Source organism: Dipodomys ordii, unplaced genomic scaffold (assembly GCF_000151885.1).
Source record: "Dipodomys ordii isolate 6190 unplaced genomic scaffold, Dord_2.0 Scaffold55, whole genome shotgun sequence".
In the NCBI taxonomy this organism is placed as follows: Eukaryota; Metazoa; Chordata; class Mammalia; order Rodentia; family Heteromyidae; genus Dipodomys; species Dipodomys ordii.
In genome coordinates, this window is record NW_012267271.1 from 3,552,637 (window position 1) to 3,577,326 (window position 24,690).

The 24,690-nt window shown below is 45.7% G+C and overlaps 1 protein-coding gene across 2 annotated transcripts in view; it reads left to right on the forward strand.

The window, feature by feature from the left end:
* Ralgps1 (Ral GEF with PH domain and SH3 binding motif 1) overlaps positions 1-24,690 on the forward strand; it is a 204,777-nt gene that overhangs the window by 18,903 nt on the left and 161,184 nt on the right. The gene's annotated exons all lie outside the window — the stretch shown is intronic.

Genomic DNA, 24,690 nt, shown 5'->3' on the forward strand with positions numbered 1-24,690 from the left:
CTTTACTCTTTCACTCAAGCATCCCATAGTCCCACAAGAGTGAGGCCAGCACACAAATAAACCATACCAAGAAGTAGTCGGAGCCATAGGGGAATCTGTGAGAAAGTTGGAAGGGGTGAGTAGGAGGCAGCCAGTATATCTGAAGGGTGGAGGTTGGAAGGAGGGAGCTGGAAATGTGAGAGGCTAAGTGTATTGCAGAGACAGAGAGGTCCAGGTGAACATGGAGTCTGCCTGGAGGAATGTATCAACATCTCTCTTGCAAGACCAGAGTGATGATCCTGGGGATGGTGCCCAGACACACAAGCACTGATGGTGAGGTTGGCAGCAAAAAGAGAGGATCCTCAACGGGAGACCAGAGATCCAATTAGGACTGAGAGTTGGATGAATGAGGTTTCTAGCATCTTCAAGGAGCAGGGCCATATGTGAGGGTCTGGGTTGGGCAGGGAGGGCAGGAAGGCTGGGGAAGGAGGCTTTGATATTCCAGACTATGGAGTTTTGAGTTCTTCACGGAGGGATTTAAAAGAGGAATAATATGGGAGATTTGTGCTTTAGGATGCTCTCTCTTGCTAAGGCTAACTCCCAGCTGGAGTTAGGGAGGCTGGTAAGGGGTCTTCTGTAGTAGTCTACAGATTCAAGGTGGAGACATGGACTGGTTATAAGGCTGCTGGTGGTGCCAACGAGAAAAGAAATGGGCTGTGGATATAGAGGGAGAAAATGAGCTGGGCTTTTGGAGAGCAGAAAGAAGAAAGGGTAAGAGGCAGACACCTGGTCCCAGAGCTATGAGGGACCAGGGGGCACCATTCGTAGAAGTCATGAGTGGTCAGTAATGTTGTGTCCGGAGGAAGTGAGGACAGAGGGCTGCAGGAGCTGGCAGCCAGGGAGACTTGGGTAGGACCGAGCGTCCACAGTACAGAAGAGAGTAAAGCAAAGATTTGGGTAGAGAACTAAGAAGTCACAGAGATTAATAAAAGGTTTTAGTTTAGGGTCTTTAAAGTGGAGGAGCTTTGGTGACTGCTTGTGGGGTTGTGGGGAATCAGGAAGATCTGATCTGACAGGACCATGGGCGAGAGGACTTAGTGTCTGAGTACTGAAGCCTCTGAGGTGATTGAAGGTGGAGGGGGGAAGGAGTTGTGAGCCAGATCTCAAGGCAAGAGAGCAGACAGGAACCAGTGTAGCTACCCAGGAAAAAATTGAGGACCTGGCCTGTAATCCTTGTGAGGTGGGCACCAGTGTTACCAGCACCTGCGTCTGGCCTTTAGGCAAAGGCGAGGAGCTTGATGGCAGAGAAGCAGGCAAGCATTGGGAGGTCCGGGTGGACGCTGATTGCTTGTTCTCCTTACAGTGGCCCTGAAAAGAACTGCCCAGTGGGGTTTAAGGACAAGGTAGGTATGGTTAGCAAGGAGGTAAGGCCAGTGGGAACAGACATACTTTGGGCAAAGGGGCATTGTGCAGACAGGAGGCTGGTCTCCATGGATGTTTTACCAGGGTGACTTGATTTCACTTCACTGAGTTGGGCCAAGCTGTGTGGAGACTGTGGTGTCAGCTGACTAGCATCTGTCAGGTGTTTTCTAGTTTGCCAACAGGCTGGCCTGAAAGAGTAGAGGGCTCCTACACGGCCCCACAGTTTTCTCTGTAGTACAGGAGTGCAGTTCAGGAAAACATTGCAGTGGGTTCAGGAACCTGACCCTCTGGCCTTTTGTCTGGATGTGTTGCCTGCTCTGAAGATGTGGGCATTCCAGAAAGCCGAGGTCAGTGTTGGATGTCAGACAAACCCCCTGTGTCCTTGCTTCTCCTTGGAATCACAGTGTCTGGCCCTGAGAGAGGGGAGGGGAGCTGGCAGCAGGCAGTCATTTGTGGAGAGATCAGTTTCACTGACATCATTAAAACCCCTCTGTCCGGTCACGCGCTGGGCAGTTTTCTCAGACCATTTCCTTCCACAGCATCCCATCTAGGCCACTGCCATTTCCCCTCCCGTATTGATGGCAAGGGCCAGGTCACATCTCCACAGTCAGATCTGGCTTCTAGCCTCCTCTTTGAAGCCACAGACATCATTCTAAAGCCACTGTTAGAGCCCTCTATAGCTCCCCATTGCTTACAGGAGGTAGATCCAGTGATGGGCCAGCAGCAGATTTCAGTCTCCTCAATCCATCACCCATGTGCATACCAGTGCCCCCTGGTGTTTGCTCACAGTGTAGCTCTCTGCAGGATGTGCCTTGTACTTGGAGTGCTGAGCTCGGCCCTCAGCAAATCTCCAAGTTACTGTAACCTCCTTCACCCACCCCCTCATAGCACCCAACTGCTTCTTATACCTGGCACTGTTCATCCTTATCCAGAGATGTGTGACTTGTGAACGCTGGAATAGTTAGGTCAGAGTCTGTCTGTTGGATTATACCTCCTGAAACACACTGATCAGGCCTGTGTTCTTTACCCAGCCCCTGGGACCTAGCACAGCGCCTGGCGTTTGTTATTCATCAGACACATTTGGAATGAAGTAGTAATGGTAGTAAAAAAATAAAGTCCCCTTGAGCCCTGTTCTATGCTGTACTGCTTCCCCTCATTCAAAAAACAGAATTAAGTAGTAGGGGCGGTCCATGTGTCCTTTGACTGGAGCTAAGACTTGGGAAAGATGGTTCCCTGCATGAGGCTCATGGGTGCTGATGTGAGTTAGCACCGGAAGCACATGCAGCTGTCTCCCTCCGTTGTTGCTCTGAGTTCACATTTATTTGTTCTTTTGTTTTCATCCACTGTAATTCTCTCTCTCTCTCCTCCCCCCCAATGGACAATTTTTTAGATTTATTTCTTTTTTTTGGGGGGGAGTTCATTTTTAATGAATTGCATCATGATGTTGAAATGATTTCTAGTTGCACTGGAAACACAGTAGAAAAGGACTCTCATGAACTCCATGCATGATGGAGATGGGGTAGAGATTAGAGTCCCTCTCTGGACCCAGAAGATCTGCCTTGAAGGTAGGAAGGACCCATGGGAGCAAGAGTTGAGTCTGGCTGCAAACACAAGCCAACATCACATCAGATCCAAGAAGCTAGCCCTGCAACCTTACACTCATATTTTCTCATTTCTTGAGTGGGGGATATGACATTAGTGTTGGTTAGAAACCAAATTTCCTTTAAGTGAATTAATAACACAAAGCAGAACCTTTGTGGACAGCTGTTTTCATCTATGGGGACTTGGCGCCTGCTTGTGGTTTTGTCTGCAAAAGAAAGAGGGTTTGTTTGGGCTCTAGTTGCAGGAGCAACTGTGTGATTATGGGCAATTTAGTGTTGGGGGGAGGGTCCCAAGCCCTGAAGACAAGGATGTCTGTCTGGCAAACCTTACTCTCTTGCTCACTAGCTGTAGGGTCAGGAGCAAGTTCCTTTGCCTACCGGTATCTCTTTTTCTATAAGATAGAGCCTAAGTTCTATCCTAGTGTGATGGTGAAGGACCAGAGCACCATTTTTTTTTCATTTTTGAGAGGAGACAGAGATGTAATAAAGAGAAAATTGATTGTGCTACTTTGTCAAGCTGAGAAAGGACTTGGCACAGCCCTTCATGGGTAAGATCTTTTCTGTCACTGCTCTGTGCCATACTTTAAACATAGTATCTGGCACATTATACAATCAATATTGGTCTATACTTGCTAGATGGAAAAGTGTTTCTATCTGCATGACTCATAGCTTAAGATCCAGGGCTTTGGAGCTGAAAACTCTAGGTTTGTACCTATAACTATGGTCTAATCACTTTTAACCCCTGGCTCTTTTTCCCTTTCTGAAAAATGGAATTTATAACACAACTGCCTTAAAAGATTGGAACTGAGGGTGGAACAGAATTTTTTCAAGGTATACTTGATAAAACGTGTGTGTGTGTGTGTGTGTGTGTGTGTGTGTGTGTATAACAAACCATGAATACTAAAGCCAACAGTCCTTTTTGATATGTAAGTATATATCTTGGAAACCTTCACCTCATCAATAAAAGACATACATTATCATGCCCCAAATTGCCACTTTGCAGTTCCTTCCTCCTATGCCCCCAACATTCCCTTAAAAACCAGGTAGTGTACGTCCTTTCTTCTTCCATTTCAAAATTTTGACTATTCCTTTACATGTCTATGTAAAGTTTAGAATACCTTGTTAAGTTTTACTAGGAAAGGCTGCTGAGAATTTCACTGAACCTAGATCAGTCTGAGGGGAATATAAATTGTAACAATGTTGAGTCATCTGAACCATGAACACACTCTTATCTCCATGGATTTTGTTCTCATCAACACAGTGTGCCTCTCCATGGGTTTAGATCTTCTCCAATTGATTTCAGCAACATTGCAACTTTTCAGTGCATAGGTCTTATCTTTTGTCAGATTTATTCCTAGATATTCTTTTGCTTTCAATCTATCTATTCTATTTATCTATCTATCTATCATCTATAAATGGGATTGACATTTGCTAGGCAGGCACTCTACTACTTAAGCCATGCCCCCAGCCCTAGGTTATTTTATTTAGTTATTTAGTTGCTGGTACTGGGGCTAGAACTCTGTGTGTCATGCACATTTGGCCTTTTTGCTCACAATTGGAACTCTACCACTTGAGCCACACTTTTTGCAGGTTTAATTGGAGATGAGAGACTGCCTAGATTAGCTTTGATCCTCAAAGATCAGCCTCCTGAGTAGTTAGGATTATAGAATCAAGTCACCGATGCCAGCTAGGTTATTGATTTTCTTTCTTTTTTGGGTGGGGGGTCCGGTCGTGGGGCCTGAACTCTGGGTCTGGGAGCTGCCCCTCAGCTCTTCAGCTCAAGGCTAGCACTCTACCACTTGAGCCACAATACCACTTCCGGCCTTTTTTGCTTATGTGGTGCTGAAGAATCGAACTCAGGGCCTCTGGCATGCAAGGCAAGTGTTCTACCACTGAGCCATCTTCCCAGCCCATAGGTTATTGATTTTCTTTAGCAAGCTTTGATTCATTTTTGCTTAGCACAAGATGTCACACTATTCTCAGAAGTGGCCATCCCAACTTTATTCCTATCAGCAGTTTGAGTTCACTTCACACTTCAATGTACATTTCTCTCCTGTTTTGTGTGCTCTGATCCTGACTGCTTGGGTTGGTCTCTGCTATTATTAAATAGCTACATTTTTGTTGTTTGTAGTTACTGTATTCAATAATTCTCAGATCATTATTTTTGTTATAGAATCAAAAATACTTTTCTTTATTTTGAGAACTATGGTCTATGTAAAGAAATTATTTTTCTAGCCAGGTACTGGTGGCTCACACCTGTAATCCTAGCCACTTAGGAGGCTGAGGTCTCAGGAGTGTGATTTGAAGTCAGCCCAGGTAGGAAAGTCTGTGAGATTCTTATCCCCAATTAATCACAGACAAAGCCAGAAGTGGTACTGTGGCTCAAATGGTAGTGTGCTAGCCTTGGGTAAAAGTGGCCCAAGGACAGCTCCCAGACCCAGAGTTCAAGTCACTGGACTGGCAAAAAAAACTACTACTACTACTACTACTACATCTCCAAATAAGGTATCAGAAGGGCTCAGGATGAGATGCAGTGCTACCACATATCTCTGACAGTTTTCATTGTTCCTCTCTTATGACATCTACTGTTACAATAGCTAGAATATTTCCCCCTTGAAAGGGATTTATGAGTGTATAACTTTATGATTATGCCCATGTGTTTGTGTTTATATTGATCTTAGTGTGAGTCAGAAAAGGTCAAGTGAAAAACATGCAGTGAAGCTTATATAACCTTAGGTTTTGTTTTCCTAGCTAGACATTGAGGCTGCAGGAACAGGAAGAAGCACCCACCAGCTAGGGAAAAGCTGCCTTATTTGTGAGAAGGCAGCTTGACTTGGAAAGGCTGGGAATTTTCTAAAACTCTGATTTACCCCAACACAAAAGCCTCATTTCAGAATACCCTTCAAAACTGCTTATTGCAATGCCAGGCAAAAAGAAGTCACTTGGACAGGTGAGAGCAGAGGAGGCTACAGATCTTAGATGTGAGTGAGCTGTGGGACTGAACAGAAGAAGGAGCTTCTAGCAGTGCCTGTGCCATTGAAGTCATCTCTAGGCTAGTGTGCCTCTTTCCTGGTATTCAGAGGCAGGTTCTGGGAAGAATTGGCAGCTTGTGCCAATCATCACGCAGACTGCTAATGACAATCTCAGTGCAGCTCACTCCTTTTGACATCTTACAGCCCCCTTGGGGAAGTTTCTAGGTCTTCAAAATGGTTCTTTGCCAAACTACATTTTGGCTGAAAGGAATGTCAAGGCTCTCTGTACAGAGGAAGCATCCGCTTTGTCTGGTAGCACATCTGGCTTTGCAGCTTTGATGAAGCAAGAGGCCCACTTGCCGCCATGGCTGGACTTCGCATGCCAGCACACGCTGGTGGCAGCTGCAGCAGTCCGAAGGCCTCCTTTGAAAACCTGCGATTTCATCAGAGCTGGGCCTGAGTCACTGCCTTCTCAAGAGGTTTTGTCATGAAATGGAGCAGAACAGAAAGCTGCTTCTACTACAGAGGCGCTCACTGCTTCTCTAAAGCACAAGTCTTGAAGTACTTGACTGAACTTCAAACTGAAGTTCTACTATTTTCCATCTTTGAAAGGAAGGGAAAACCCACAAAATAGAGAAAGAGGAATTCATTCATGGCTTGGCTTACCTACTAGCTATTTTTGGCTATGTTAGTGAGGTAAACCTTTCAATTCACCATTATAGACATGGCTGGAAAATGGGCACTTGGGGCCATGCTGTCCTCCACAAGAGGAGACTAGGGTTTGGGGGAGGAGTCAGGTATAGACTGTGTTGCTGGTAGAAAAGTTTGTGAGCCTGGGAGTGGCAAGGTTATGCTACATTTGCAACTGCAGAAATCTGTTGAGGTATGCAAGAGGGACTCTGGACTCATGTCCTTCTGAGGGACCAGCCAGCAGTGAGGGAGGCCCTGATGCTGAGAAGAATGTGGTACTGGTTCTGGTGCTCTTTGGAGCTGGGTGCTATTCTCTGATATTTGAGGACATTGGTGATGGGCCTGGGGAATGGTCATTCAATATGTCAGTATCTTGCCCTACCTAGTCCATTTGCAAGCATTTGTTGGGATTTAAGCAAAAAAGTCAGGTTGGTTGAATGTTAAGATGTCCTGTGTCAAGGAATGACACAAGTGTTAAGTATCAAGATTCTAATAACATTTGTGTGTGTGTGTGTGTGTGTGTGTGTGTGTGACTCCTAGGGCTTGAACTCAGGGTCTGAGTGCTGTCCCTGTGCTTTTTTTGCTCAAGACTAATGCTTCACCATTTAAGCCACAGCTCCACATCTAGCTATTTTCGAGTAGTTTCTTGGGGCTAAGAGTCTCACAGACTTTCCTGCTCTGGCTGGATTTGAACTGTAATCCTCAGACCTCAGACTCCTGAGTAGCCAGGATTATAGGTATGAGCCACCAGTGCCCAGCACATTCTAATAACTTCACACATATTAATCCATTGAACATTCACAACATTTGTAGCAAAGCAATTCTATTGTCCTCATTTTCCAGTTGGGAAACTGAGACCCAGTGAGTTAACCGAAGTGTCCATGATTTCAGGGCTACCCACAGATGGAGTCAGACACAAACCCAGGTGGTCTGGCTCCGGCATTCACACACCATTCTTGGTAACTGTTTCTCTTATGCCACTCTGCAGTATACTATAGATTGTATATTGATTTTATTAGCACAACTTGGATTTCTTTTGATTCTTTTCAGGAATGATATTTTGTACATAGAAGAAAAGAGAGTGAAAGCAAAATAACCACTAAAGAGATTTTTTTCATTTAAATTTAATGTTAATATAAGTTGTGTCAAAGATGTCATTTGCCTTGATTGGTCACCTTTTCCCAGAGAGGGGCCCTCTGGCTTTCATTCAGTCCCAGAACTCCTGAGACTCAAGGACCGAGATCACATCTAGTTCATCTTTGTCTCCCAAATGTTTGCTGTGGTGCCAGCTGGCTCGTAGTGTTTGTCATATAAATTTTCATTGAATAAGAAGTTGTTGTCCCTAAAGAGTTAAGTTGCTACTACCTGGAAAATATATGCTTACTTCCTGTCAATTGATGTAGCACAACACTCAGTCCATAGTTATTCAGCATGCTCTATGGCCAGATACTTACTTAGGGAATACAGAAGTGATCAAGTTAGACTATGTGGGTCTGTCTACATTCTCTTTTGGGGAAAGATACATGGCTCAACTGGCAATCCAGTAAAGAAAGGTGAGGGCTGGGACAGTATTACACCTGCTACAGAAGCACATGAAGGAGCATCCAGCCTAGGCTGGAGTGGTGGTCGGGCCTGTCTGAACCCTGGCATGTAAATTGACAGGAACTGAAGAGTGAAGCAGAATTTGCCAGGTGAGTGGGAGAAAGAAGAGGTTTTTAAACAGACGCAGCATGTGCTGAGGCATGAGGTGGACCAATAACCCTGGGAAACCATCTCACCATAGCTGCATCATCCCACCACACTTCATAGATGGGTTTGGAGCATGGCTAGAAGACACTTACTTGCGTGTCAGGTCAGGCGGTTTGCACCTGACCTGCTGGCAAAGGGAAGATGCTGAGGGTCTTTAGATTTGTATCACTTACAAGGCATACTCTGGCTGCTCTGGGGAGGATGGCCTGCTGGGACAGCAGGTCAGAGACTATTGCATGATATAGGAGAAGTATGATGTGGCTCACGTGAGGACAGTGCTGTGGAATGGGGCAGCCATTTAGGGCTCTGTAGGTGCTAAGCAGATACTGAGAAAGAGAGGAGAGTGAAGCACTGGGTTGACTGGGGAGAAAAGCTGATGACGGCAGGGTGGGGCAGGGTCAAAGCAGAAGTGGGTTTTGGGCTATTCTGTAGACCCAGTCTGTATTCCATCACATACAACTCTGGTGTCTTAGAAATCACTCTTCCTGGCCTTGTCTGTACATGGATCCCTAGTCTTGTGGCGTGCCACTGGAACCTCAGTAGTGGCCCAGGTTCTTCTGAGAATAAGGTACCAGTGGTAATGGAACAGGGATGGGTGGGGGGAGTTGAACATCTTGTATAGGATCAAGAGTCCCCCAGAAAAGAGGAAAACAGGGCTCCAGACTCTTCTCTTTGGGGGAGACTGTGGCATGCTGGTTTATAGCATGCATTATGGTACAGGCAGAGCTGGATTCAAAGTCCAGCTCCATTATGAACTAAAAGTGTAAGTATTGGAAGATTATGGAACATCCCTATACCTTCATTAGTGGTGAAGTAAAATGGTGATGATAATAGTACCTACTTCCTGGGAGCTTTGTAAGATTCCCATGGTAAGGACCTTAAACCTTTATTTAACTCTCTGGCTGGGCCCAAGTCACTGCTTAGTGAATGGTTGTTTATCATATTCCTTTTCTCTCTCCTCTTGGTTGTCATGGTCATTATCACTTTCTTCTCTAAGAGGTATGGAGATGGGTCTAGAATCCCAGTTCTGTTGACTCAGGAAGGCCCGAGAGTCTGGTAGCATTTCCTAGGTGCCAGCACTGGGAGCCAGTGTCTTCCAACATCCTCTGGATCTAAAACACCATTTGCTTCTTGAAGATCCTCTTGCTCTAGCCTTGTCTGTGTTCACATTCATGTTATGTGAACTTGGTTAACACTGCCTTTGGTTTCACAGTTATAGCGATATTTGGATGTTAGGAGGTAAGCTTTGTGCAGCTACATGGGGTTAAGAAAGGCAACAGAGGAAAATGATCCAGATACCTTATATATGTATATAAAGATGTCATAATAAAGCCTAATTTGTTCAATTAAAATTCACCAATAAACAGGTTAAAAAGAAAAGATCCAGCTGTGGGAGCCCATCATGCTTTCTGTAACTCTCTGGCAGTGTCCCCTGTGGCTGCTCCTGTGGTCTGAAAGAACGTCTGGTGGGTCTCAGGCAGCTTGCAGCCGGTCTGGCCATCTGGGGTCTGCTGAGGCTTCCAGACCTCCTCAGAGGTGGAAGGAGCCCCAGAGCTGCCACTGTCCCTTCTTCCTGGGTGGTCATAGCAGCATGGCCAGGGCAGGGGCATGGCAGCCAGTAAGGGGTCTGCCTGAGTAGCTTCTGGATGGAAGTGGGCCAATACAAACCAAGAGGCACTATTCCTCTGGACTCCCTCAACACAGTGGAGAGGGTTAGGTACATTGTATGTTCAACTAGAAAAGCCACTTCTAAACTCTTTGCTTCTGTCTGATTGCTGTGTAAGAAGCCATCTTGGTACCTTTTCACTAGGTTTGTACCTGGATTCAATTGAGACAGTGAAGTTGACTCTCTCACCCCAAGATATTTTTAAAAAATAAATACTTTTTAATCGGCTTGTGTAGGCCAAGGTTTAGGTTGAATGTCTGAGCATACAAGTGGGTTTGTATGTAACAGGAAGGTAACAGGCCATCCCTGTCCCTCCCCTCCCTCTTGCAGAGTGGCCCTGGCAGCGCCAGCCTGCCTGTAAATACTTGGGGTTGCCTCACTGGCATGTCAGCTCGGGGTGGGAAGCAGCCAGATGATTTTATGAGCCATAAAATCAAGCACCAGACATGCTCCGAAATTCATTAGTGTTTGCTTGTCATTACAAATAGCCTGTGTTGTTTGCTTTCTGACTAGACAGGCCTCCGGCAGCACCCAACTTTAGGCGTGGAAGACCCTGAAACCTCAGCCCTCCTGAGAAACAAGAGTTTAGAGCAAACCTTCCGTTTATGGCTCGAGATTGTTTCTTTCTTCTGGGAGTAGGAACTGAAAATTTGAATCGTTAGACTCGGACTGGTTTTTCCTTCAGTGGAAAATATGAATTTCCTGAATAAAACCTACTCATAAAATGAGTAGTGATCTCATGTTTGTGTTCTCCCTTTTACATTGCAGATAGACTCTTTGGAGGAAGTGTTAGGCCCTGATTCCCCTCTGTGCCTGTTTTGGACCCCAGGTGAGCCTGCGAGGTGGCTGCAAGTCTGTGATGTAGAGGTGGGCAGGGGCTGAGCGGTCTTGGCTTCAGATGTGCTGAAGTCAGGCCTTCGGCAGCCTTGAAGTCTGAGTGGTGTCTGGAGGAAGCCCATGTGCATGGAGCCAGATGTCTGAGGTCTCGGAATGGAGTTATAGATTTGAGTGTAATTAGAGGAAAGATCCTTCCACACAAGCTTCATATGGTTTGCTTAGGAATTCCTGAGCCCACGTGCCATAGTGGGTCTCATGCCTATTACTCAGTTGTTTAGCACATGTTAACTAGGCCCATACCATGTGCAAAGATCTGCCTGGTGCTTAAGAGGACTCGGGTCTAGGGGGAAAGATAAGAAATTTGCCTGAATGATTGCAAGGACCACACTAAAGGAGGTAGGCTGAGTGCTGTCTGGGGGGAAGTCAGACCTTTTCACTGGGACAGCAGACAGAGGTGGCCTGTCTGTTTTGGTGTATGTGGGACACAGGAAGGAAGGGCAATCCAGTTAGGGGACAGTTTGGACACAGGTAAGGCTAAGGAGAAGAAAGTGGTCTGGTATCTGGTCCAGTGAATTTGGCTGAAAGGAAAAATGAAGGACCTTGTAGAAAACAATACCAGAGCCTCAAGTGCCACTGCGGAGGCCCCGAATGCAGGCCTGATGCTCTACCATGACTCTGAATCCTTGGCAGAGCAAGGGAGCCAGTGGGTCCTTCTTTGTCTTGTGTCCCACAGTCCCAACACGTTCCAGAAGCCTGCTGTGTTGCCATGGCTGCTGCCACACTTGTGTGCACCTGGTCAAGCTGGAAACATGGTGTTGGCTTGTCATTAGTGACTCCTTCGTACATGATCTGTTCCTGCTTCTTCTACCTCTCCCTGTCCCTGTGCTACTTGCCAGCTCAGGTTGTTCTCTTGCCTCCTCTTAGCAGTGTCACTTACCCCCCAGCAGGCATCTCTGCACCTTGCCTGCCCCTCCTAACCCCAGTGTCCCTGACCCTGTGGTTTAAAAAGTCCTTACCCACATTACTGAGCCTGTTCAAAATCTCCAGTGGTTTCCTCAGTCTGTCAGATGATTGGCAGACCATGTGAGAAGGGGCTTGTCCTGCCCTCTTGTGACTCTCTCTGCACACTGCTCTGCTTTACCTACTCTGGCCTCCTCTCACCCAGGCCTTTGAGCCTGTCTCCTTCCAGCCTGTACACTTGCCATCTCTTCCCAATTGCCTCCTAAGCCAGCCCCATCGCAGGTTCTGTGTGCATTCTGACCTTGCCCTGTCCTCTTAGTGACATATTTACACTTGATGGCTATGATACCTTCCAGGAAGCAAGCGTGCTACCCCAAGTTGAGCAGGTCGGCTGTGTGTTATTGATCAGAGCGGGCTGAGAGTGTGAGCAGAGCAGCTGGGCCTTAAACTGGGAATGGAGCCGTATTCTTGCTCCCTGCATTGTAAAAAGTGATTTCACTCTATGGAAAGTTAGTGGCTTCTGCACACTTTGAAGTAAGTGTCCCTGTACAGATCAGACATTTGAGAAACTGGTTGTTCATTTTTGCTGTTCAGGAGAGAAAATGGGTTTTCTGAAGGAGCTGTTCTTCCTGGTCTACTTGCATGCCAGTCAGCCATAGTCATTGTCTGACAGTATACATGTCAAAACCTCCCCACCCCCTCTTAAGACTTTCCACTGTGCAGCCATTGCTGGAATTTATCAAAGTCTGGGGCTCTTTCCAGAAATCATCTTCTGTCCAGGGACTTTAAGCATTTGTGATCCAGAAGCACGTTCCTGGGGTGGGGAGAAAACTCCTGGTATGAAGAACTGGATGATGCTTATCTTGTGACTATGATGGACTTGTACTGTGTCCCCTTCTGTGTCCTCACCTGCCACTGCAGGGAGGGCCGGGGAGATGGGTGTAAGCTCCCACTTCTAGACCTGTCATTTTCTACTGTCACTCTTTCTTTTCCAGTGCAGTCTTTGTATCCCCCAGATGCCTATCTGGACACTGTACAGCAATCTCCCTGTTTTGTTTTTTTTTTTTAGTGTGACTTGAACTCAGGGCCCTGGGTGCTATCCCTTAGTGCTATCCCTGAGCTGTTTTGCTCAAGGCTAACTTCTACTTTGAACCACAGTGCCACTTCCAGTCTTCTGGTGGTTAATTGGAGATAAATCTCATGGACTTTCTTGCCTGGGCTGGCTTTGATTTCAGTCTTCAGATTTCAGCCTCCTGAGTAGCAAGGATTACAGGTGTGAGCCACTGGTCCTGGGCTCTTCCTCTTGGATCATTTTGTACTGAAAGGTGACGCTGTGACATCAGCCTTGTACTGTCTTGATCAACTGCCATGAAATAAGTTAACTTCTTCCAACCTCAGTCCTACATAAAATGGAGTGGTAAAACCTACTTCTTCCCTCTTCCCTTTCTTCTTGCTTCTCTGTCTTCTGTTGTCTCTTTCTGGAACCCAAATTTGTTCTGGTCACCTGTCCCAAGACCCTCCTGTCTCACTTTATTTTCTGTCTGCTGACCTCCACGGTCTCACTTTCCAGTGTGCCCAGCAGAGTGCTGATGAGCTCCCAGACCTTTTGGCTCTCTCTGAGTTGACCTGTCCATGCTCCTACAATGCACTAGAGGAAGGACTGTGCTGCTGTGGTTCAGGTGCATCCTTCACACTGTGTCAGCACGCAAGTTGCTGGGAAAGGCTCTGCTGCTGATGTTGTCCAGTGTTTCTCTTTGTTGTGGAGTAGAGCCTGCGGCTGGAGATAGTCATCACTAAGCTTCTCAGAAGTTCTTTTTCCCCCTCTCTAACAATATCAAAGGACTATTGCATGTTGATAGTTTTCAATATCTATTCAGAGGGTCATAACTACTTTTTTTTGTCTTTCAGTTAACCATATTCTTTGATGATTAACATCTTCTGGTTCTTATAGACAGACCTGCTAGGCTGGGGCTTCTTGTTCATCATTATGCTGCTCTGGAATAAATAAATTAGCATGAGTTTTGTATTCTTTACAAGTCTCAGAGAACACACTGTGAAGTCATGTGGCCCTAGAATCCCATGTCTCACTCAGTCCTAGCACTCATCAACATAGAAATGTCTGTTAGTCCACACTCTTCAGTACGAAGAGTAAGTCAGAACTTGCATCTTCCACAGAAGCACATGCTTCTAGAAGCTGCATTTTTATATTTCCTACAATTCTCAGGATGTTCTTGCAGCATGTGAAGGTCAACTAAGACTGGCTTCTGCTATGAAGCATGATTACCAGGTTTACATGACAATGGGAACAGCGAGCAGCAAATGAGATATTGCAAAAACCTAAAGCAATGAGTTAAGAGACAGGCTAACATTTCTTCCTAAAACTCAGAGAAGAAACAAAAGGAGGTGGATATGAACATGAACATTATGAATTGTTTCTAGATGTGATATGGGTACCTGGAGTTCTGAAAAAGAGGGATGGGCAGATGTGAGGAAATGTTTGTAGTATATTAAGGTCAAAATCAGATCATGAGACTACTGATACAGGGTGAGCTCAACTGAGAGAATAGGTCTGTGTGCACATGAGTGTGCATGAGTGTGTGCCCCAGTCTTAGAAATGGAGGTGACCTGTGGCTGAGGGTCCAGGCTCTAGGGGCCAACAGATTTGTTTTAATCCTGACCTTTACAGTAACCACAAATAAGGATTTGAGCAAATTATTTAACATCAACTGAGTTTCTGTTCATCTGTAAAATGAGACAATAATAGTAGCTGTCTCATAGTATGGTAAATTCAGAGATTGGTGGACAAATGTGTCTAAAATGACTGTCATTGTGTCTGGCATTAGTCCATACCAGGTACATGTTATTGTTTTTATTTTCATTAGACTGAAATATAAGCTTCAGGTTTTTTTTTAGGTGTTAGGCTAAGGAGTGATTTAAATTTTCTTTAGTGGGCTTTCTGTATTTTTCAGGTTTTCTCTAACAAACATGTACAAGGTGTCTAATTAAGAAAACACCATGTAGGCCAGGTATGGTAGTTCCTTCTTAGAATTGTAGTTATTCAGGAGGCAGAGATCAGGAGGATCACTGTTCAAGGCAAGCCTGAGCAGAAAGTTTGTGAGACACCATCTCAACCAACAATCGAACATGGTAGCTCATTTCTGTCATGCCAGCTATGTAGGAAGCATAAATAGGAGGGCCCATGGGTCAGGTCGTCCTGGGCATAAATGTAATACCTTCTTTTTTTTTTAAGATTTCTTTTTTTTTATATTTAATTTAATTTTATTTTATTTGTGAACATACTGTACAGAGGGGTTACAATTACATGGGCAGGATAATGCGTAATACCTTCTTTAAAAGGCAGAAAAGAGCCGGGTGCTGGTGGCTTACGCCTGTAATCCTAGCTACTCAGGAGGCTGAGATCTGAGGATCGAGGTTCAAAGCCAGCCGGGGCAGGAGAGACTGTGAGACTGCTATCTCCAATAAACCACCAGAAAACCGGAAGTGGCGCTGTAGCTCAAGTGGTAGAGCGCTCTTGAGCTGAAGAGCTGAGGGACAGTGCCCAGGCCCAGAGTTCAAGCCCCACGACCGACCAAAAAAAAAAAAAAGGCAGAAAAGATTGTGAGTATGGCTCAAGTAGTAAAGCAACTGCTTGCAAGTACAAAGCTCTGAGTTTAAACCCCAGTACCACCAAAGAGAAAAGAAAAGACAGTATATTTGTATATTTGTGTGTCTGTCTGTACGTCCATGTATGTCCTGTGTCTTGAATTCAGGACCTGGGCACTATCCCTGAGGGTTTTTGTTGTTGTTGTTGTTGTTGTTTTATGCTGAAGGCTAGTGCTCTTCCAATTCAGCTACAGCTCCACTTCCAGCTTTTTGGTGGTTAATTTGAGAGTAGAGTCTAACAGAGGCTTTCCTGCCCAGGCTGGCTTCAAACTAGGATCCTCAGATCTCAGCCTCCTAGCCTCCTCAGTAGCTAGGATTGCAGGTGTGAACCATTGGCACCAGCTAGTATAATTCTTTTTTGTTTTTTTAAGAGAAACTCTGAGTGATGGATTTGGGCAGAAAAAAAGTTCTTTGAAGAAGGAAGACACAGGGAGTTGAGTATAGTCTCAATGGAAGGGCAGAAAATGGACATGTGGCCCCGTGGGTCTTGCATCCGGCCTTTTAATCTTGTTGAGCTGAGCTGCTGGCAGCTGCTCTCCATTCTGTTAATTGGGGCCCTTTCTCTGTCACAGGGATGGAGACTGTTCGCTGGGATGCACTTGGCCGCTGCCTGGCTCCAACAGCTGGTTCTAATTGTGCGGAGCCGCACAGGACTAGGGTTGGGAAGGGAAATGTTTTGGGAAATCCACGTCATCTTCATGACCCTAAATCCAGTACATGTTTTCCAAGCGGACGGTAGTTTGAGGATTTAACGAAACAGTAGTGGCTGTAAATGAGTTGTTATTCTATAGGAACTAACAAGACTGAAAGCCAAGAAAGATGAATTACTTCTGTTCTTTCAGTCATCTCTCCCACCCACACTTTTGCCTGGCTAGGCCCCTCTAGTGAGCCGGAGGGCTCACCCTGTGTAGTTTTTCAGGTGAGGAGTCCTGAGTTCTTTGTTCAGGAAGCCTGTGTACATCTCTCCCTGGGCCCTGCCTCTTTCCTTTCTCTATACTCATCCTCCAGCATGTGTTTATTTCAAAGTACTAAGGAATTGCTCTCATGTGAGGACATGGAATGGCTCCATGGTTACAAGTTCAATTCCAGTGCAGCATGAGTGTGCTGCTTGGGTTGGTCCTTCTCTGCTGCTCCTGTTACCAGGGCTGTCAGGCACTCCGGACACTGTGCGGCTGTGGGGAGCTGTTTCTGCTTCTTCCTCCATCGCTTTTGCATCCCACTCAGAAAACAAAACAAAACAAAATTCAGTGCTTACCTGGCCTCACACCCATCCTTTTCTACCACTCTCCTCCCACTTTTCCCCAAACCCTTCCTGTTCACTGTTCTCAGCTATGCCACAGTTTTCCTGCTTCTGGGATGTCACACATGTACTTCCTGCTACCTGGACCCTCTTCTACCAGACAACTGTGGAGTATGCCCTGCACCTCCTTCTGGGGATCTCCCCACCAGGCTAGTTTACCCTTGAAGATGCCCTTGAGGCATCTTCAAATATACCCTTCCCGATTTTTCAAATAATTCATTGTCATCTGACTTAATAGGATCCTCTCTTCTTTTCCCTCTGTGTAGAGCCTGCGCTGTGAGAGTGAGAGTCCGTGTGTTGTGTTCACGGCCAAGCCTCCTAGCACCTACGTTAACTTTGCAAAATAAGCAATTGTAGGCATGCTTTACAAGCGGCCCCTACTATTGCCCCTTCCTTTTCTCCTCTTCCTTCTTGCTTATCCCCCTTTATGTTTTCCTCCTTGTCCTGTCCTTTCTTTTATCAGTATCACCACCATCATTGTTCAAGAAAAAGCTGAAGACACCTCCACCCACTGCCTTACAACATCACTTCATTGCTACCTGCCCTCTTGGCATCTCTTTCGTGAAGGTCTGGGTAGGTCTTTTGTCCACTTTAAAAAAAATTAGGCTACTTGTTGTTTTTAATTTTTCAGTTGTAACCATTCTTTATATATTACAGATGTTATTTTAAGTGTTTCCTAATTCTTCTTAGTCTGTTATATTTTATTTTCTTACAGGAGCTAAATACAGTAGAGGGAATTTTTAAGTTTTTGTTTCTGAAGAATCTCTGTTTTCTTCTAAGCCTAATTTTTCTGATGTCTTGGTCTGTGTATTTCTTTCACTGTGCTGGTTTAACTCAAATACCTGATGGCTCCTGGTGGTTCATGGCTTCCCTTCTGAACTTTCTTGGTAATTGCCAGGGCAGAACACAGTAGTAGGCTTGTCCTATAGAAGGACAGGCAGGGGGTCCAGGTACTTGCAAAGTGAAAACCTACATGTCAGCAAGAGGAGCTTTACTGTGGGGCACAAGAGGCAGCCTATAGTCCCCCATTCTGTTTGCACACAGGGGTAGATGCCTGAGGTGGCAAGTGGGTGCACTACCAAGACCTTGATTCTGCCATTTGAGGCTCTACCACCCCGACAGTCTCCACACGACAGAGCCTAGCTTGAGCCTTTCTGTTTCTACCGGAAGTGTATTGAAGCCCCTTATGTGAAGGTAGTCCTCATTTGCTGCCATTCTGCTTGGTTTCCTTTTCTTTCTTTCTTCCTTCCTTCCTTTCTTCCTTCCTTCCTTCCTTCTTTCTTTCTTTCTTCCTCCCTCCCTCCTCCCCTCCCTCCCTCCCTCTCTCTTTCTCTCTTTCTTTCTTTTTTTCCTGTCCCTGGGCCTTGAACTCTGGGCCTGGGCACTGTCCCTAAGCTCCATTTTCTCAAGGCTAGTGCTCTACCACTTGAGCTACAGCTCCACTTTTGGCTTTTTTCAGTGATTAATTGGAGATAGTAGTCTCACAGACTTTCCTGCTTGGTCTGGCTCTGAACTATGATCCTCTGATCTCAGCTTTCTGAGTAGATAGAGTTATAGGCATGAGCCACCGATGCCTGGTGGGTTTCCTTTTCTTCTGGGCTTTGTCAGCGGCATCTTGAGAGCAGCATTAGGCAAATGTATGTCATGTTTCATATCACATTGTCTGTTTTGAACATACAGCAATGATTGTAGGTCATTTGGGGTTTGTCACAGTGACATAATGACAGGTGGCAGGCAGAAAGAAGTAGTTTCTTCCTTTTGAAATATGTTTCTGGTGACAGATTAATGACATTGTTCTCGCTCATATTTGACTAGTAGTCTCATTGAAGGTGATAGCACAACAAGATATTTAATTGTACAGACTATCAAACACACACAAAAAACCACTCATGTTCTGTTAATAACCAGCAGTATCTGCTAGAACTGGAGATTTTACCCGGGGAAGATCAGTACCCTGGATGTGCCTCCCATGGGGAGGTGCTTGTTGCAAGGGACTGGGTGAGTAGAGTGTTCTTCCCAACTAGTGTATCTGCAGACTGGCACATTTTGCCTAAAAAGACCAAAAAGTCCCTTTCTTTTCCATGTCCTATTTTGGCAGCCTCAGATTGCTCTGAGTTTTACTATTTTGGTTTTTTTTTCTTCTAGTTTTAGTTTTTCTGGCATTAACAGAGTATAGGCTTAAAAACCAGACCAGAGTTTGGGTCCCACCAGGTTCTAGCTCCTGTGTGATCTTGGACAAATGGCAGCCTCTCCCACTATATGGAGATTACCCTACTACCTGGATCCCCATGCTGCCTGTGCATTCAGTAGGTGACATATGGGTGCACTGGCTTGGAGCCTGTAGGCTATTTGGCCCTCAGTAAACTTTGCCTCTGTATCTAGAAGCTATGTATCTATCTGCTCCTATGAGTGCTGCTAGAGCTGGATTCTGCTCTCCTTTTTGTCTTTTATGCTGTACTTGTGCATCCAGAGGCACTGTGCTCTCTTCTGGCATTGGTAGCCCAATTCCTGGGCCAAACTTGCTTCAGGCAAGGGCTCTCAGAAGCCCTGTTCTATCACTTCCACTATCTTTTCCATCCTTTTACCCAGCTTTCTCCTAGGCTGATGCCTGCTGGAGCCTCAGTGAAGGTATGCAGCTATGTTCTGGCTTGATTGAGAATAGGATCCTGGGCTTTGCAAACTCCTCTATTAATTACTTATTTCTTCATTAAGAAACTGGAGGTTAAAGTGATCATGAAGATTCTGTGAAGATGCAATGAGATGGTGTGTATGGAGCATTTTAGCATGGCTCTTTGCATTAGTAGATGCTCAGTAAGTCTTACGGGTGTCTCCTTCTGGCTGGCCCAGGCCTTCATCCCAGGCATCAGAGTCGTGGTGCCCAGGGACTGTTCTCCTGGAACTTCCCTCATCCCCTCATACTCCAATTTGAACTTCAGACTTTCCTGGCCTGGGTTTTTGGCCCCTGTTCCCACCTGCTCTGTGCTTCTCTCCCTGAGAACTGTTTTATTTATGTATTTATATTTTTATTTTATTTTTGTCAGTCTTAGGGCTTGAACTCTGGGCCTGGGCGCTGTCCCTTAGCTCTTCAGCTCAGGGTGAATGCTCTACCACTTAAGCCACAGTGCCACCTCAGATTTTCTAGTGGTTTATTGGAGATAAGAGTCTCACTGACTTTCCTGCCCAGACTGGCTTTCAACTGTGATCCTCAGCTTCCTGAGTAAGTAAGATTACAGGTGTGAGCCACCAGTACCCTGCTTGTTTTATTAATTTAACTAGCCTTTCAGTGTGCCATCCACTGGGCTAATACTTTGCAAATGCTAATAACATGTCTTTCAAGGATTCATCCTAATGCTGACTTTCTGTGGATGACAAGGCCTAGAGTCCCTGAGAGACACATCAGCTCCTCTACCACATACCTGTCTCCTGAGCCAATTCCTAATCCTTGTCACCAGAGGACAGCCCTACAATGCCTTCCTCCATATCATTCAGACCCTACTGCACAATGGACACTTTTTTTTTTCTGTCGGTCATCTCTGAGCTCTTCAGCTCAAGGCGAGCAATCTACCACTTAAGCCACAGTGCCACTTTTGGTTTTCTGTTGGTTAATTGGAGATAAGAGTCTACAGACTTTCCTGCCCAGGCTGGCTTTGAATGGCAATCCTTAGATCTCAGCCTCCTGAGTAGCTAGGATTACAGGCGAGCCACTGGCACCCAGCTGGACAATTTTGACTAAGACTATCATGTCCCTCCTCCTCCTCCTCTTTGTTTTTTGTTTTGTTTTGTTGTGTTTTGTGTGTGTGTGTGTGTGTGTGTGTTGGTACTGGGGCTTGAATGCAAGGCCTCACCCTCTTGCTTTTTTGCTCAAGGCTGGTACTTTACCACTTGAACCACTCCTCCATTCATGTTTTATGCTGATTAATTGGAGATAAGAGTCTCTTGGATTTGCCTAGACTGACTTTGAACCTCAGTCCTCAGATCTCAAGCTCCTGAGTAGTTATTATAAGCCTCAGTCACCAGCACTCAGCCCATTAGCTCTTCTGAAGATTGTTCATAGGTTTAAGTAAATCTGGAAATTCCTCCTTTGTGTTTTTGTTTTTCTCCTGCCAGAGGGTGGGGTGGGGGATGAGGAAGGAAAAGGTGGCTGTGGAGAACAGTGGTGGCGTGACATTGGCTGGTGCCAGCCTGGTAGTGGTCTTGGAGTTTTGATTCAGTGACTCTTTGTTGAGGTGATGTGTTTTCCATGTGGACATGTTCAGCGAACGTGATTTGGAGAAGACTGTGATCTGAATTAAGTGCACATGTGGGAGGGTCACATGTTGGCGCCAGCTTCGTATGGCCTGGCAGTGTGAATGCTGCAGGGGTCTTCAGGGAGGACATGTTACCACTCCCAGGTGTCCTCTTCCAAGGATTACCTCACTGGTCTCAGACACAGTCAGGGTCAGGCCTGTCTCAGGCCACGTCAAGGTGTCTGACTTCCAGACCCCTCAGTTCAAAGCTGGTGGCTGGAAGTGTGAGCCTTCTGGCTGTGGGGCCCAGAAACACTTTGCAGGGTGAGCTGAGACCAGTGTTGACTCTTATTGTCATCTAGGAATGCATGCAGGTGGGGGCATTAAGACAGAGTTGGTTTTTTTTTTTTTTGCCAGTTAGGGATTTTTCTGTAGACAGTGTCTTGTAATAAACATTCGTTTTTGACTGTCAGAATGAATTTCTAAATGAATCCCATGTTGTTATGAGTTTTTATTTAAGGCAGTTGCCCAGATACTCTTTTGGTATGGTCCTGCTGATTTTGAGGTACTGTGTAGACATCCTCTTGGTCTGAGCCTGCTGACTTTGAGGTACTCATGGAATGCCAAGGGAGGTGTTGCCAGCAGGTAGCCAGGTCTGGGCTGGAGCTCAGGACAGGAATGTGGCCAGCACAGGGACATTCTGCTAAAGCCATGGTCTACCTGTGCTCTCCAAGTGAAACACACAAGGATGGAGGAGGCAAGTCTAGACAGATCTAGGTGGACCTGGGAGCCAGATGTGGAAAAGAGCAACTGGAAATAAGACTGAGGATGAAAAGCTTGAGGTAGGAGATAACCAGGAGAATGCAGAGTCCAAAGGCCATGATGCCAAATGGCCTGTGCAGGACAGTTGTGTCCCAGTCAGAAGTTGGCCTCACTGGAAGAAAGAGAAGCTACAGGAGAGCAGGAGGCAGAAAAAGGTGAGAGAGGGAAGAAGAAAGGAGCTGGAAGAGTATCTGCTATCATTAATGTTGTTAATGAGTTTATGTACCCTGAAATATAACAGGAATAAGGAACTGGAAGGAAGACGGGGCAAGGGCTCTTCGACGGCAGATTGGTGGGATGGAGCCAAGAGAGAATGGCTTCTAAGGAAGGAAGCAGAGGGTTTCTTGAAAATCCCAAGCTTAGTGGCAGGAAGCTTTCTGCTCACAGCTTCTGTTTTCCCTGGTGAATCTGGGGAATGTCCTGTGAGGGAGGGGGAGTTCCCAGGATACTCTGGAAGAACCCTGTGCAGACTTTGAGGCTCTTATTCTCACTACCTTAGCCCAGGACCTAGAGGGGGCAGCCTGGGTGAGCTGTGGGTTTAGTGCCTTGGGTGGGGGGAGAGCGGCTCACCTGGGATGTAGAGGCACCAAGCCTTTGTCTCTCCTCCAGAGCCAGCCTTGTTTCCTATGGTCAATTTTAACTTAATTATGATCAAATCAGTTCCATAGCACGGGCCTTTTTTAGGCATTAGTGACTGGAGAAGTTTTGTTCTATTACTTCACATTTTCCAAGCCCACTTCACACAGATGGAATCTCTTGTAATCCTGTAAGGCCAAACACAGAAGGAGAATCTCGCCAAAGAGGTTGGCTGAGAGTTGGTTTAGAGCAGATAGAATGGTCTGATTTCTTCTGACATGGTGATAAATCTTTCTGGACTGAGTTTAGGAGGCTCCAGTGCTGAGAAGCACTGAGCCTTCACTCACTCCACACATGCTGGCTGGGCATCAGCATCAGCCAGGGCCCATGTCTGCCTGCTGCCGTCCAACAGCTTCTTTGGCCTGCAGTCCCTGCTGCCGTCCTGGGGCCACTTTTGGCAGCCTAGCTGATGCCTAGAACACCCTTGATAGTGACGGGATTCAGAGCAAGGCATATCAGCTCCAAGTTTTTTGTGCCACCTATTTTAACAAAGCATCTTGCTGAAATAGTATTTCATGCTACCAGAGTTACAGTTTTAAACATTACTTGTCTCCTAGTGCACAGGATCCTTATGAAACTGTCAAAATCCTCAGGGTCTTAGAAATGTTCAAATCAAGCAAATTTAGGACCTGCTTTGGCTCTTACCTGGCAAAACAAGTGGGTTTTGTTCATATTTCAAGACAGGAGCAAGTGTAGAGGGAAAAGGAAGGTGGCTTTTGACATTGGAGCAAGGGCTGCACACTGCTTTCCATCCTTTGCAGCAGTGTGCCTCCAGTGTGACCAAGAGCCCGTGTGTGCCAGTCTTTCATGAATTATTCTCAAATGAGAATGTGCAGGTTCTGAAGTTTAACATTGCCCGCCACTGGGATGTGGACAGCTAGGATCTGCTGTTTGTTTGACTGTGGCACCACGTCACTCCCTTTCTGCCTTCCCAAGTTGGTGTACGAATAAGACCGCAGACTCTGAGTTAAATGTACGTGTACATATGAGTTTGGGTTTTATTAAAATATTCCAAAATTGGGAAACAACTGCACCCCAGGTCTTGAATGTCAGTTAACAAACTGAATTTTGTTTGTGATTATAACCCATCTTTTTCAGTATTGACTTTGGGATTGCCAGGGAGAGAGATCTAAAACACACACACACACACACTCACACCCTTCCAACACACACACACACACACACACACACACACACACACACACACACACCCTTCCAAATGGGCAATAAAATGTATTTGCAAAATGATTCAAGTGTTTAGTGGAAGTTGGAGTAGTAAATGCAATTGGGGCAAGACATTCACAAACATACATTCTGAGAATGAGGTGAATCATAGTAAACAGAAGTAAGTCCTTTAAGAGATTCAGATTTTGTTTTGAGAAGTAAAGTCACAGTATTCATTCTCCTTGGTTAAAAGGGATGTAGTGAGAATTACATGAGATAACACAAGTGAAGTGCCTGGTCCAGGTGGAACAGTGGCATTAGTCTTGGTGTCTATATTAGGAGGGTAAGAAGGAGCTGGCAGGGTCCAGGTTGGTTGTGTTCTTTTGAGGGGGTGACTGTGAGGACATGATGTCATTTAGAAGTGCCAAGCAGCCAGGAATAAATGTGTCTCAGTTACTCAGTGGTGTTCCATGTTCAGTTAGATCATTTGTGTGAGAGAGACATAGAGACATGCTCTCACTCTGTAGCTTTGGCTGGCCTGGAGCTCAGATCTTCCTCCCTTGGTGTCATGAGTGATTGTTGGGATTTTAGGCCTGCATCACCATCCTTCTATCCAAAGTTGCTGATAACTTCAGCTAGCTTTCCACATATACCTATCTAGGGCTTGTCTTTGGATCTTAAACTATACTCAGTGAGCCCAGTGCTTCAGACATAACTGCCTAGACATCAAGTTTGGTCTTTGGCCATTTCCTCTGTCCTCTCTGACTTCCCTCATCTGTGTTTGCTGTAGCTGATGGGCAATGGACTCTCACTAAGACACCCTAATTATATAGAGGCCTCATATGAGTTAATAGGAGGTTTGGGACCTTTAGCAGCTACCAACTACCTTTCCTTTGCTGTCAGGGCTCATGCTGGGAAAACTGGGCCTTTGGATAACAGCTTTACCTTGTTCCTTTTATATTACCTCAAGTAACCTATGAGATTGCTCCTGTCATCTCCAGGT